Source organism: Rattus norvegicus, chromosome 6 (genome assembly GCF_036323735.1).
Source record: "Rattus norvegicus strain BN/NHsdMcwi chromosome 6, GRCr8, whole genome shotgun sequence".
NCBI lineage: Eukaryota > Metazoa > Chordata > Mammalia > Rodentia > Muridae > Rattus > Rattus norvegicus.
The window spans coordinates 11330822-11346051 of NC_086024.1; the positions used below are offsets into that span (position 1 = coordinate 11330822).

General features: G+C 43.4%; 1 long non-coding RNA gene across 1 annotated transcript; it reads right to left on the bottom strand.

The window, feature by feature from the left end:
* Positions 1 to 5545: 5545 nt before the first annotated feature.
* LOC134479270 (uncharacterized) lies at positions 5546 to 6331 on the bottom strand. Its single transcript, XR_010052400.1, has 2 exons — positions 6086 to 6331; positions 5546 to 5952 (listed from the first exon to the last, which is right to left on the bottom strand). It is a non-coding gene; the product is annotated as an uncharacterized LOC134479270 (long non-coding RNA).
* Between the last annotated feature and the right edge of the window lie 8899 nt (positions 6332 to 15230).

A 15230-nucleotide genomic window follows, 5' to 3' on the forward strand; every position in this document is an offset into this window, starting at 1 on the left:
CAATGGTGTGTGTGAAAAACCCATCCCTGATTACCTCCAAAGCCTGCCTTCCTAATTAATTAAATCTAGAGATGGCAAGCAGATTTTACTGTCTGGGCCAGGTCTGACTGCTGCTGTAGCTGTCTAAAAGCTACATTGATGACTCTGGTTCCATAAGAACTCTGTGAGAAACAGCGCCATTGGTGATTGGCAAGAGCTTATGTGAGAAGCCTTGAACTTGGCACATGTACTCTGGATCTATTTGCTGAGAATTAAGCCATGTCTAAATATAATGAAATGAGTTGTAAAAAAATAAAGATGGTTTGAGTTCATGCAATGTATCAACAGAGGCATGAGAAGAACAGCTCAGGAAGATCAGCCAAGGACAGAGTCACTGAGGGAGGCAGGAGTGGGAGGCAGGGGTAGAAGAGGCAGAGATGAGGCACACTGATGGGGTGGGAACACAATGGTGGAAAGCATTTTGTTACCCTCACAGCCCTCCTCAGCTCAGAGCCAGGAGTCCCATTGATTTGATGCTTACTCTGACTTGTATTTAAGTTCCGTGTTTCTGTCATCAAAACACAGAAGAAAGTAGCTGCTGTATCTGTTTTGCATTCCTCTTGCTATGGCTGACTCTGGAAGCTGAGTCACAGACCCCACCACCTCCCACCCCAACCCACGCACCTATCCCAAGGATATCAAGTTAGAAAAGAAGGAAGGAAGGAAGAAAGGAAGGGAGGGAGGGAGGGAGGCAGGGAGGGAGGGAGGGAGGGAGGGAGGGAGGGAGGAAGGAAGGAAAGAAGGAAATAAGGAAGGAAGGAAGAAAGGAAGGAAGGGAGGGAGGAAGGGAGGCAGGGAGGGAGGGAGGGAGGGAGGGAGGGAGGGAGGGAGGAAGGAAGGAAAGAAGGAAATAAGGAAGGAAGGAAGAATTATTTCATTATGATTTCCCTTGTATTTTCCTCCCAACAACTCTTGCTGCACTTCTTCTAACATTGTAGATTTGTTGCTTTGTGTTGATTTATGTAGAACTCGGGATCTTTGTCAGTTTAATTAAGAAAAAAATTACACTGCCGTATGCACTTGTCAATGTAATTTTCAAGATTTGCCCTGTTTTACGTTGTAAAACTTTGGGGGACAATTTGTTCTGTCTTTAGTAGTCAACCCTTGCAGGCTTTTAAAAAAATTATTATTCTCGTGATTTGTTTGTTTTCATTTTTTGTTCTTGAGTGTCCAAGACCACAGTACAAATAAATGTGCTGCCCATTCCCCTGTCCCACAGCCTGCACCAGTGTTTATAGTCTCTCTGCTTTGAGGAAAAAGACAAGCCACTTGTGTTCTTATGAAAGGAAGTACTTCAAGCATGATATAAACTAGTTTAAACAGTCCTGACTACACAGTCACATAATCTATGGCTGAGGCCAGCGTCCGTTTCCTGGATGGTTTTAAACAGTCATTGCCTTCTCTTACCTATAAAGTTAGTATATATCTGAAGTTCATGAGCTACATGGGGATTTGTGGATCCTATGTTAATGTTATTATTTGCAAACAAAAGAGAATTACTCTAGCTAGCATAGACTTTAAAATGGAGGAGACTTGCATCATTTATGAAATTGCAGAAAAAGCGAATCGTCAGGTCTAGAGAGGATACAAAATAAAGAGGTGCTGAGAACTCCACAGCAGAAACACGTGAGCCTCTATTTTGATGCATTCCTCAGGGATTCAGCCTTCCAGCCTCTCACGCTTTGACTGGAGTTTAGAAGCTCCAGGAGAAACATGATAGCTGGATCATGTCATTCCTAGAACCAGGGTGTGCGATATTGTCTGGAGGCCAACCTGGAACCATGGCAGGATACAGCATTGGTTATAAGAAGAAAGGATGGGAAAATGGTTGGAGCTGTGGAAGTATAATAAACAGATAAGGGGCTGGGGATTTAGCTCAGTGGTAGAGCGCTTACCTAGGAAGCGCAAGGCCCTGGGTTCGGTCCCCAGCTCCGAAAAAAAGAACCAAAAAAAAAATAAATAAATAAACAGATAAACCATGATTACCATGCTCTACCACTGAATAGATGCCCAGTGCATGCTAGAAAAATCTCTCCCTCTCCCTCCCCCTCCCCCTACCCCTACCCCTACCCCTCCACTCCCCCTCTCTCTCCTCTCAGGGTCTTAGTCTTATCTGAATGATATTCATTTATAGATGAAATTTTAAAAATCTCCAAGTAACCCCAAAAGAAAACAGGAAATGAAAGGAAGTATGAACGTGTTATCCAATATGCAGAAAGGTGGGAGCAGGTACTGTTGCCTGTATGTGTGTCAGCATTGTGTCTAATATTTGTTGCAAGTCCGTAAGCCTGACTAGAACTTCTGACAGAACCAGTGTTGTGTCCAGGCTTGTAGTCTTCAGTGGCCTTTCCTGTATCCCTACTCAGCCATTCCGTCGTAACGGTACCACCGAGTGTGGCTTTCTCACACTCACCCACTTCTAAGCAGTGACCACCTGCCTTCTCCTTGTTAAGCAGACAAAGCCGCCAGAGCCAAGTCCGTCACCACCTTTCCTGCTTACAGATGGTGTGGGTTCCCTCTCAGCTTCTATGCCATGGATGCATTCTTGTCACTGATGAAATAATTTTGCCTTTAGCTACCAAGACTTCTAACACAGCAGAAGCCTGATTCTCAGGCACAGGAGTCAATACTCACAAAGTAGATTGTTTTGAATTACCGGATGCCATCTCATATTATTATTAGAACAAGAGAGTAAAGGGGAAAGATGAAGCAGCTGAAGCAACAAAAATATAAACACAACGGCTTAAGCAAAAACATGGTCTATGGCTCTTCTCTCACATGCAAGTAGGCGGCCCAAGTCTGGTGCCATGTTTTATTGTGAGAGGCCAGATTCTATCTGGCTGCTCCTCCATCATGTTCACTAGGCTGGTGATTCAGGGAACTCATTTGTTCCAAGACCTCATTGTTTGCTTCTATCCTGTAGGAAAGAGAAGAGGAAACCCTCTTGTGCAGTCTACACCACCCTCCCATCTCATTCTCCGGGATGCATCCATGTGACCCCATGGAGCCACATGGGAGTCTACTCCAGGTGGCCAGTCACCCTGCATTTAGTTTGTTCTTCTCCAAAGACTCCATTATTCATTATTCCATTAGCAAGACGCTCCTTCCCCCCTCTAAATGCAAATGCACCCCCACTTTGGATCCTTTGACCTCATTTCTAGGCATGAGCAGGCATCTGCAAGCTTTCTATAAAAGCCCAGATATATAGATAGATAGATAGATAGATAGATAGATAGATAGATAGATAGATAGAGATAGATAGATAGATAGATAGATAGATAGATAGATAGATAGATTAATCTTTGTTGGCCATCAGTATCTATCACAATTATTCAGTTTTGCCTCAATTGAAACACTGAGCATCACAAGGTCCATTGCTTATTCATAAACAACTGCATATGCCAGTAATAATATAGGCACATATTTGAGCTTTCAACAATTTTCATAAAATAAAATAATATGTTTTAACCACTTAAAATGTAAAATTTCTCCTGAGCCATACAAAAATAAATAGGTGACTGGATTTGGCTCATGAACTACAGCTTTCCAACTCCTACCATATGAGCCACTGTTCCCAAAGAACAGAGTAGAAGATGACAGAAGGCAATGTCCTCCGCCCTTTCAGTTCTCCTCCTAGACCAACCTGTGGTCCTGGATGAATCTAAGCATCCTAGCCTGACTGATGAGACCCACATGCCTGGACAGCTTCCACCTGCCTCCTGTCCTCCCAATTTCTGCTCCAAGCAATGCCTAGAGCATCTGGAGTGGTCTCCTAATGTGCTCTGATTGTGTCACAGTTAAAATCCCCCCACAGTCCCCAAGATCCCTCAGGTTCATCCAGTTCCCTCCACTCCACAGTTGAAAAGGTCTCCAGTGCTGATGCTATGTCTTCCATGACCCTCCTCAGCTTGCTGCCTGCTTCCTCTTTAGCTTCCTCTGATAGTGTCATTTCCCTTGCGTATTTCCCTTGCTCCATGCTGGCCCCCTGTACCTACCTGTGTTTTCTGGGAGCACATTCCTTACTCCCATTCCAGGCTTATCAGGCTGTGTGGAAACTGCTCAAATCACTTTGAAGAAATGTCGCCCGATGAATCTTTATATTTTCTCACTGCCTTTGAAAACGTTGTCATCTGGGATGGAGTACAGAGCTAAACAAAGAATTCTCAGCTGAGGAATATCGAATGGCTGAGAAGTACCTAAAGAAATGTTCAGCATCCTTAGTCATCAGGGAAATGCAAATCAAAACAACCCTGAGATTCCACCTCACACCAGTCAGAAAGACTAGGATCAAAAACTCAGGTGACATAAGATACTGGTGAGGATATGGAAAGAGGAACACTCCTCCATTGTTGGTAGGATTACAAACTGGTACTACCACTCTGGAAATTGTTTGGAGGTTCCTCAGAAAATTGGACCTAGTACTATCTGAGGACCCATCTGAAGACCCACTCCTGGTGTATACCCAAAAGATGCTCCAGCACACAACAAAGACACCTGCTCCACTATGTTCACAGCAGCCTTGTTTATAATGGCCAGAAGCTGGAAAGATCCCAGATGCCCTTCAACAGAGGAATGGATACAGAAAATGTGGTACATCTACACAATGAAATATTACTCAGCTATCAGAAACAATGACTTCATGAAATTCATAGGCAAATGGTTGGAACTGGAAAATATCATCCTGAGTGAAGTAACCCAATCATAGAAAAACATACATGGTATGCACTCATTGGTTCCATTACCAGCACTGAGTCCCACAGTCACAGGAAAGGTGAGAAAAGGATTAGTTTGAACAATAAGAAGTGAGTACAGTGAGCTCAATCTTTGCTGCAAGATCTTGAACCATATTTTGGCTTTTTTTATTAGGGGTAAAGTTGCAACCAGGAAAGACCACCAGCTTCAGAATCGGAATACATAATTTTAGAGGCAATCTATTTCTAAGTATTTGTTAGGCCTTAGGCAACAAGGTGAACCTCTCTGTTCAAAGCCATGGAACACAGGATCTTGAAAGGCAGCACCTATAGAAGCTGAGATTGAAATTCTCAAAGCCTTTCAGAAACCTTCTTCCTTTGAATCCTCCAAGTTCATTAGTCTTTCCTGCCTGGATTAGCATGCTGGTTTCCTGTTCAACCTTCCTCTGTGTACTCTCTCTAGGAACACTCAATCCTGTGGATTGCTGCTGCCTCACCTCGTTACAAATTATTTATTTCAATTCAACTTTAAAAAGTAATTACTGACCCCAGGATGCTTATGCACCTTTCACTGGATCTTGGAATCTTGACCTACCCAACTCATCAAGATAAGTCTCTATATACCCCATCTCTCCGTTCCCACGCAAGCCATTACAACTGTGAAATTGTTCCAAGCAAAAGCCTCTTGCCTTGCTTGTCTGTCTTGCCATAGTCGCCAACCCCTTGTGTGCTCCACATCCCTACTAACTTGGAGTCGTCTTATCTTTCCAACTGAATTGTAAGTTCCCTGAGGGAAGACACCATAGACGATATTATTTGCATTGTGCACCATTCAAAGTGTTTAATTATTTACAGACTGAATGAAAGACTAATGACTGTAGAGGATTGTTAAAAGCAGAAGTGAGGCAGCCCTGTTGGAAACGGCAGCGAGTCCCATCTCAGCTTGGCAAGCATGTTGTTTCCTGCTTGCTTTCTCGGCATCCACTGTGACCACACTGAACAATCTGGGGGAAGAACTGTAGGTGTGAATCTTCAGCCAAGACAACGATTGCACAGGGTTCTGATTCAATCCAGCCTGGCTCAGGGGCGGTGTTAGAAAGCCAGTTAAATGAGAGATCATATTCTGTCAAATCCTGAGAAAATGGCTGGTCGCCTGCCAAATGAGAAAGTGCAGCTGGACAGCAATTCCTCTTTCCCGTGTTTAAATGTGAAGCCGTGCGCTCTGAAACAAAACGGAGGAAGGAGATGAGGCGGTTTCCCTGAGAATTCAATCAGCGCAGATGATTGTTCTATTAAATTTACACAAAAGAACTCTGCCTTCCCTCCTCAGCAGCAGGAAATGGTGAGCTACTTACATGAACCCGGGCTCAGCCTCGGTCTTCCACCGGCCTGCTGAACCAAATGGCCGTAAAGGCTGTGGTGTTCAGTCAGCGGACAAGAGCAGAGACTAAGGTTGTGCCCCACTAGCCACAACCCTGATGCCTGCAGAATCCATTAGCTTCCCTTCCACCATGTGCCTAAATAGGACAGAGGAAAGTAAAGAATCAGGGCAAAACTTCCCTGGGTGCTGAGGAAGTCAAATGATACAGTCTCCCAGCATCGGCAGCCCTGCCCTGCAACTCCAGGCACACCGGAAGGCTCTGGACCCATGGGATCATGCGTTCACCCACATCGCGCTCAGAATAGAGCAAACAGCTGCTGCTGACCCTTCGTCTCTGGATCCTGCACACGGTCTCCAACTTCACGCCAATCTAAAACAGCGTGATTTAATCTACTTTACATGTGAGAGAACTGAGCTCTCACATGGTCCAACTTCACATAGCCAGCCAGTGACAAGGCTGAGATTCAAAGTGACGTTCGACTCTTTCACACACACTTTCTACTTTGGCCTGCTGCATATTTTTTAATGGCCCCCACACATCCCATTGTGGGGTCACAGGGTTATAAAAATAGGCATGCTGGGTGCTGCTGTAGGGTGCAGCACTGTGTGCACTACCTCATATGTTCCCCATAACACCCTGAAAAACTTAATAATGCAGCTCACATTCCTCCCTACTTTACAGATCAGGAGAGCTCACGTTGTGGCAAATGGAAATTCTGTCAGCTCTCCTTTCTCTGGGTCTGAAGCCTGGCCAGCATCCAATGACATGGAATCATAGGCTAAGTGTGCAGGTTATTTTCATTTTAACCATGACTAACTCGTTCCTCCTACCTGAGACTCTCCCATGGTTTCCCATGCCTGCATTATTTCACCACCTAAAGACCCTCATAGTCCGGTACTTTCTGGCCAACAAAGAGCACTCAGCTCTCTCTCAGCACGGCCGTCATGAGTACATTCTCTGCCGATGTCACAATGACACACATCTCATTCCTTGCTCCTGCTAGTCTGTCTGCCTGTGCTATAGGGAAACTCATAGTTCCAGAGTCAGCTCTTTCCCAGCCCCTCCACCCCAGGTACAATCAACTGCTTCCTGTCAGTTCTGCCATGGCACCCTTTTCTTCATCTTTAAGTGACATGGGCCACTGACCCCATGTTCCCTCCAATCATGAGGCTTTCTACCTGGTAACTGTCTACTTCAGCTCATTGCAAGAAAGCCAAGGTCCTCACAAAGGACTGAGCCAGCGCACCCAGCGCACGCTGCTCGCCCAAGACAGCCTGGCTTCCTACGTCTGCTCTCCTCTCTTGCCAGAACGGTGACTCCAGCATTCCGGGCACACCCTCACCCCAGAGCTCTGCACTTGCTCTTTTGTCTAGAGAGTTTTCTTCCCATGCAGTCCCCAAGGCTGGCTCACTCACCAAGGCCTTTTGACTGAGGCCTTCTCTGATTGCCCTATTAGATGTCTGTCTCTCTTCCTACCCTGGGACCCTAATTCTCCTTAAATATTTATTTGTCTCCGAGCTCTCAACATCTAAAAGACTGTATATGTGAGTATTTTATTTTTAATCCTTTTTTCTCTTTGAATTAGAGTAAAGGAGTCTCTCTATCCCCAACTCCTTCCACTCGTCACCTCAGTGCATGCGATGCCGGCTAGAGTTACCTAGTGTCCTCAGTGCCTGGAATACAGGGGCTGAGCAAGCCCCGCTTGTTTCTGTAAATGGAGAACATTCCAAGAAGCAAAGGTAAAGGAAGCACAAAGCAGAGTGAGCGCTGCGGACCAGGGCGCTCAGGGCCAGGGCGGGAGCTTGGTGCGTAGACGGCCCCTCTGGCAATGGCACACTCGCTAAGGAGAACAAGTATGCAGGACACAGGGACAACCGAGAATGCAAGTCAAGACAACACATGAATCACTCAAGGGAGAAGCCAGGGTGAGGAAACTGTAAAAGTGGTGAGCCTCGGTACCTGTCTGGAGGCAAATTCCATAGGCAGAGCAGCAGCGCCAAGAAAGTAACGTGCAAAATCAATGGGTATCAGTGAGGAAGCTGAAAGGGCAGGGCTGTACTTTTAGGGGCCACCAGCTTTCTGGTCTTTTTGTTGAACCAGCTGCCTGTGTGGAAGCTGTGATTCCCATGCTCACAGGTGCAGGGGCTGTGCCAGCACTGGGCTCTCTCTCAACACAGAGTGGGGAGTGCTCAAAGCAGCCTACTCATCTTTTCCTGGGAAATAGAAAAGTGTGCCAGCAGATTCTTTTGGCAGAACTATTCCTCCCGATAGGCATTCAGTGCCTGGCCTGAGGTTCTGTCCTTTAAGTCCCCCAGGAAAGTACAAAGCAGAGCGGAAACCCGAAGCTGTTTACCTAGAGACAAGCAAGCACACCTGGCCGCACTGGGCGCCTGACACACAAGAAAGCCAGGCTTTGGGGAGCAGTACAAGCTGACAGAGGAGGGTAATCGCAGGTGGATTTTGATTCCAAAGTCAGGAGGAGGCTGGGTGAACACAGAGCACAGTCAGACGCTGCCTACCTTTATGTGGTGTACTGGAGAAAGAGACGTGCAGGAACCAGCACCAAGAAACAGTCATTGGGTCCTTTGAAGCCTTTCTGTACAATCCCTTCATTGCACGGAGAGCAAGGACCTCCCCAGTGTTGACTTTTGGAAATGCTTTCTTCATTAGTTTTTTTTTTTCTGAAAACAAAAATCTACAATCTGTATTGAATGACTGCTGCATGAACTCAAGGCTAAATATAAATATAAATATGGACACACCCGCCATGCAGGATTCGCATTGCTGCCTGCCCTGCACACATGCTGCTCTTTCTGACAGGAACCACTGATGATGACTTGTCTCCAGCCTACTTGTTTTACAATCGCATATGGGTATTGCACACTTTTTTGCATTAATCAGATCACAAAACATAATTTTTGTGGCTTTTGTCACTCTACAGAATGTCTCACTGATCTGACGGTGCCTTTTTTAATATTTAATTACCATATGGCATTCCAGTATGGACACAGTAACTATTTAATCTCCTCTTGAGGGACCTATAGGCAAAGTGAATTTTTCACATCTAAGAGAAGTCAGGTACCTGTAAAGACGCACAAGGATTGCTTTAGAATCACTAGAGATTCCAGATGAGCCATGAGTGTGATTCAGCTTTTTAAAGATTTATTTATTTATTATATGTGAGTATACTGTAGCTGTCTTCAGACGCACCAGAAGAGGCCAGCAGATCTCATTACAGATGGTTGTGAGCCACCATGTGGTTGCTGGGAATTGAACTCAAGACCTCTAGAAAAGCAGTCAGTGCTCTTAACCTCTGAGCCATCTCTCCGATTCAATTTTTAAATGAGAGGAAAGGGCTTATGGATTTGACCACATTTCACTGTATGAAATTCACAACGAATAAATTAAAATTAAAATAATTAAATACTTTTAAATTTTCTATATCTTTGAGAATTTCATACATGTATACAATGAAATATGATCATATCAACTTCCCATTTACAACATGCACATTCTCTACCTGAGTGCAGTTGGTGCCACCCATATGTACACGAGTGTAGGGCCATCCATATCTATGTCAGATGTTTAGCTGGCTTGTTCTTGGGCAGGTCTTAGGCAGGTAGGCAACCACAGCTTCTGTGAGCTCATGAGTACAATGTATCCAGATACAGCATTGCAAAGCTCTTGTCCCATCCTCTGATTCTTACATTCTGCTTCCTCTTCTGTGATGTTCCCTAGGCCTTGGTAGTGATAGGGCACACACACACACACACACACACACACACACACACACACACACACACATGATAGATAGATAGATAGATAGATAGATAGATAGATAGATAGATAGATAGATAGAGTGAGTGAGCGAGCAAGCGAGCTATATATGTCCCAGTTGAGGCCAACCACTAAATTTAGGAAAAATTTAAATTAAATCACTAATTTAAACTAAATAAATGAAATTTAAATATAGTAAGAAATCCATCTTCTAGAAGATTTTACCATTTTTTTTTATCAGTTTGCCCTTGCGCCACCATGAGAATCATCATGTTTTAAATCTGTGGGAGTGTGCTGTATTAGCCCTGTGATGGCCGGTGCATCTTTTCGTACCTGTGCTCCTTTGGCTTCCTTATTCTGTCAATTACAGGTTGTTCTTCTTGGTCTGCTTTCTGATTGAGCTCTGTTTCTCCCTCTTCCTTCTCCTCCTTCTCTTCCCCCTTTTTCTTCCTTGAAAGAGTTTTGACTCAACTCCTCACACATAAACCAGGACTTTGTTTTAATAATGTGGGTTTTTTTTTACTACAGTGAATGTATGTTTCATTTGCCCAAACTTAGTACAGTCTTTCTTGAGTGGGTATATTATGGCAACTATGATAGTGCTATGTTTCTATTTTCCGGTAGCATATATTGGCTGCCTACTATACATATAGCATATGGCACTACTCAGCTTCCTGCATGGATGCAAACAGAGTGGGGAGGGCCCCAGATTCTTCTCAGAAGGTCTGAGTTCAAATTTCATCCCTAAACACAACATCTCTCCCCCTCCCTCCCTCCCTCCTTCTGTCCCATCCTCCCTCCGTCACTGCATACACACAGATGTGAATGTGCACACAAGATTTAATCAAGTCTATCTCTACATGCCAGTGTCCTCATTTAATGTTGTCTCAACCAATTTGCAGGGAGATTGTGAGACATTACCTTTAGATAAATATAAGCTTCTCCTGCCGTTAAGGCATTCCATCAGTAACTCTTACCAGATGGAAATTGCAAGGTTTGAGGGTGAGGATTTCCTCCCAACCAATCCCAACAAAAATATCAAGGTCACTTAACAGAACTGTTCATAGTGTCAATTGCCTGAAATGTTCTTTGGCCTGAAGTAGGGAAGTATTTTGTTTTGTGTAGTTTGTTTTGTAAGCCACAAAAGGAGCAGCTTTGTGATCAAATAATAAGGCCTGAAACACAGCTGGGAGTACAGCTCAGTGTAGTTGGTCGATGAAGCACATTCTGAGCATGTGCAAAGCCAAGCTTCAATTCCTAGGAGTTAGAATCCAAGGACCTCACTTCAGAGAAAGGAGACTGTGCAAGCTTTTACCCTGCAAATGGCTTAGTACACAACTAAAAGCAACTATAGATTGTGTTTAGATCCTCCATATACAGTACAAATCTTGTCACTCTATGAAGCCCACTCACAAGGTCATGGCTATCATTGACAATCAATCCCTAGTCATCCAAGGAAAGTAACTACCTTAGGAAAAGCCAGGCTTTCAATCCAACAAAGCCTTAAGCTTAGTTAAACTTTCAAGCGTTACTCTTTTAAATGATGCAGCTCTCATTTTTCTTGAACCAAGTCTGGTTTTCCTGGGGTGTCTAGAAACTGTACAAATAAAAGAAAAAATCAAAAGAAACAAATCTGTAGTAAAATTGTGTATAGATGTTAACAGCAATATAAACATAAAATTATAATTCCAAGCATTGTTGTAAGTCAACCTAATCTGTGAACATCAGACCCATTCTGAAGATATCACCCATCCATCAAAGCAAGAGAAAGTCTCCCTCTGGTCTGCTACCCAGCAAGCTTGGCCAGATTGCCTTTCCTAAGTCCTCTGATTCTTCTGTGACTTTCTTTTCTTTTCCTTTCTTTTTTTATTTTTTTATCTTTATTAACTTGAGTATTTCTTATTTACATTTCGATTGCTGATTGTTATTCCCCTTCCCGGTTTTCCGGGCCAACATCCCCCTAACCCCTCCCCTCCCCTTCTATATGTGTGTTCCCCTCCCCATCCTCACCCCATTACCACCCTCCCCCCAACAATCACGTTCACTGGGGGTTCAGTCTTTGCAGGACCAAGGGCTTCCCCTTCCACTGGTGCTCTTACTAGGCTATTCATTGCTACCTATGAGGTTGGAGCCCAGGGTCAGTACATGTATAGTCTTTGGGTAGTGGCCTAGTCCCTGGAAGCTCTGGTTGGTTGGCATTGTTGTTCATATGGGGTCTCAAGCCCCTTCAAGCTCTTTCAGTCCTTTCTCTGATTCCTTCAACGGGAGTCCCGTTCTCAGTTCAGTGGTTTGCTGCTAGCATTCGTCTATGTATTTGCTGTATTCTGGCTGTGTCTCTCAGGAGAGATCTACATCCGGTTCCTGTTGGCCTGCACTTCTTTGCTTCATCCATCTTATCTAATTGGGTGGCTGTATATGTATGGGCCACATGTGGGGCAGGCTCTGAATGGGTGTTCCTTCAGTCTCTGTTTTAATCTTTGCCTCTCTCTTCCCTGCCAAGGGTATTCTTGTTCCCCTTTTAAAGAAGGAGTGAAGCATTCACATTTTGATCATCCGTCTTGAGTTTCATTTGTTCTAGGCATCTAGGGTAATTCAAGCATTTGGGCTAATAGCCACTTATCAATGAGTGCATACCATGTGTGTTTTTCTGTGATTGGGTTACCTCACTCAGGATGATATTTTCCAGTTCCATCCATTTGCCTATGAATTTCATAAAGTCATTGTTTTTGATAGCTGAGTAGTACTCCATTGTGTAGATGTACCATGTTTTCTGTATCCATTCCTCTGTTGAAGGGCATCTGGGCTCTTTCCAGCTTCTGGCTATTATAAATAAGGCTGCTATGAACATAGTGAAGCATGTGTCTTTGTTATATGTTGGGGCATCTTTTGGGTATATGCCCAAGAGAGGTATAGCTGGATCCTCAGGCAGTTCAATGTCCAATTTTCTGAGGAACCTCCAGACTGATTTCCAGAATGGTTTTACCAGTCTGCAATCCCACCAACAATGGAGGAGTGTTCCTCTTTCTCCACATCCTCGCCAGCATCTGCTGTCACCTGAGTTTTTGATCTTAGCCATTCTCACTGGTGTGAGGTGAAATCTCAGGGTTGTTTTGATTTGCATTTCCCTTATGACTAAAGATGTTGAACATTTCTTTAGGTGTTTCACAGCCATTCAGCATTCATCAGCTGTGAATTCTTTGTTTAGCTCTGAACCTCAATTTTTAATAGGGTTATTTGTCTCCCTGAAGTCTAACTTCATGAGTTCTTTGTATATTTTGGATATAAGCCACCCAAGAGTTCTCTGGCAAACAGGATGAGGCATCTCTATGTAAAGCAGTGTCCAAAACACCATCACCCACCATGCCTGCCTCCAGACACAGGCCCAGTTACTTGCCCACTGATCACTAGAAAAACATGAAATAAATTAGAACTCAGTAATGATGCCTAACAGTATTGGGAAAAGACAAGCTCACTCATGAATTTTGCTCTCAAAGGGAACTTTCACCTTGAGTACTGCCTTGCATCCAGTAATATTTTAAACTCACAAAATAACTAACATTCTTTAAATATTAAAGAATCAAGTCTTCAAAGTTCACAATTTAGTAAGTACTATTTCACAAATAATAAATCAATGCTTGACTTAACAAATTAGACTTTCCTAGACATCTGACATTGAATGCATACTTTTTAATTTAAATCCCTTAACCACATAATTACAATTACAAATTTAGTGTCAGAGTCTTATAAATTCATCGAACACTTCAAGAAGTAAATGAAACTCTTAGAATAAATTATCACAAAGAGTAAAAGACATATCAGACTTAAATACTTTTGTGCTAGTGACACCAATTTAAACCCTGGGCCTTTCTAGAGTTGTAGTAACTAGACATATAAGACTCACCCACAGCCTCAAATTGCAGATGGATCTATTACGTTTGCAGGATCTGAGACAGTAGCCTTCTCATCTGGTTAACGTGTGGGGCTAAAGTTCTCTTATCATGTTATGAGACTGTAAAATCATACTTTTCACTTCTAAGGTTGATAAGTTTCCTTTTGCCAGAAGGAACCATTGTCTTATTGTCACACCTCAGTGGCCCATCTTGTCACCATTATCAGGAAATTTCATATTCCTAATTACTACATTATGATTAGGAAATCCATCCAGGGGCTCTGTTGCCTAGGAGATAGGAGATTGAGTTGGTAAAATTACCTCTTCTCCATAGGACACTGGGACAATTAAAATCTTACCTACACCCTGCTAACCTCTCCCTCTACTCAATTACAATCATCACTGTACCAATTAAACCTTGGCACCTCATGCAGGTCACTTTTATGGGAGACAGTGAGAACTGACCAACTATCCTGAACTTTATCATTTCTCCTATATCTGGGGACATTGGTTGAATCACCACGTCTTTAAAATATAACAGAGATATAATCTTCATAAGAGCAACAAAATACCAGTGTGTATTAACACTCTCCTGCTGAGTAAAATACACTTAAATTCATGTATTCCCTTTATTATCATAACTAGGCTTGGAGTATATACTAAGTCTTTGCCTTTAGAGCACAGTTCTGAACGTGTGAGCTTTCAGTGCTGGCTTTCTCTAAATAAATGTCATTTTGAGGTTCAGATGATTGCTTTCCTTAAGCTGAGCTCTTGTACAATGCAGTCACTTCATCCCTTGGAAATTCACTTTTTCCAGGAGCCGCAGGAATTCTCTTCCTTGCCTGTGACAGGACATTAAATTCCATCACCTCTAGGAATATTTGCCTCCCACTAAGGGCCCATACCAGGAAGCCAGGATTGGTGCATCCAAGCCAGAAATTTCCAAAAGGACCATGCTCTGGGTCACCTTAGGGGCTGATAGAGCTGAAAAAAATATTTCTTCTCAAGTTATGAGTTCAAAATATTTTTTCTAAGTTAACACATTATCTTAGTGTTCTATTTCTGTGGAAAGACACCATGACCAAAGAAACTCTTATAAAGGAAAACCATTTATTTGGGCCTGACTGATGGTTCTGAGGCTTAGTCCATTATCAGCTTGGTTGGAAGCCTGGGAGCATCCAGGCAGACATGGTGCTGGAGAAGGAGCTGAGAGGTCTACATCTGGATCTGTAGACAGAAGGAATAGAGAAAATTGAAACTGAGACTGGCTTAGGTCCCAGCACACACTAGAGTGACACACTTCCTCCAGAAAGGCCACATCTCTTAATCCTTCTCAAGTAGTGCCTTTCTCTGATAACCAAGCATTCAAATACGTAATCCTATGAGAACCATTTTTATTGAAACCACCACACTCTACCCCTTGGCCTCCATTAGGTTTCTAGCCATATCATA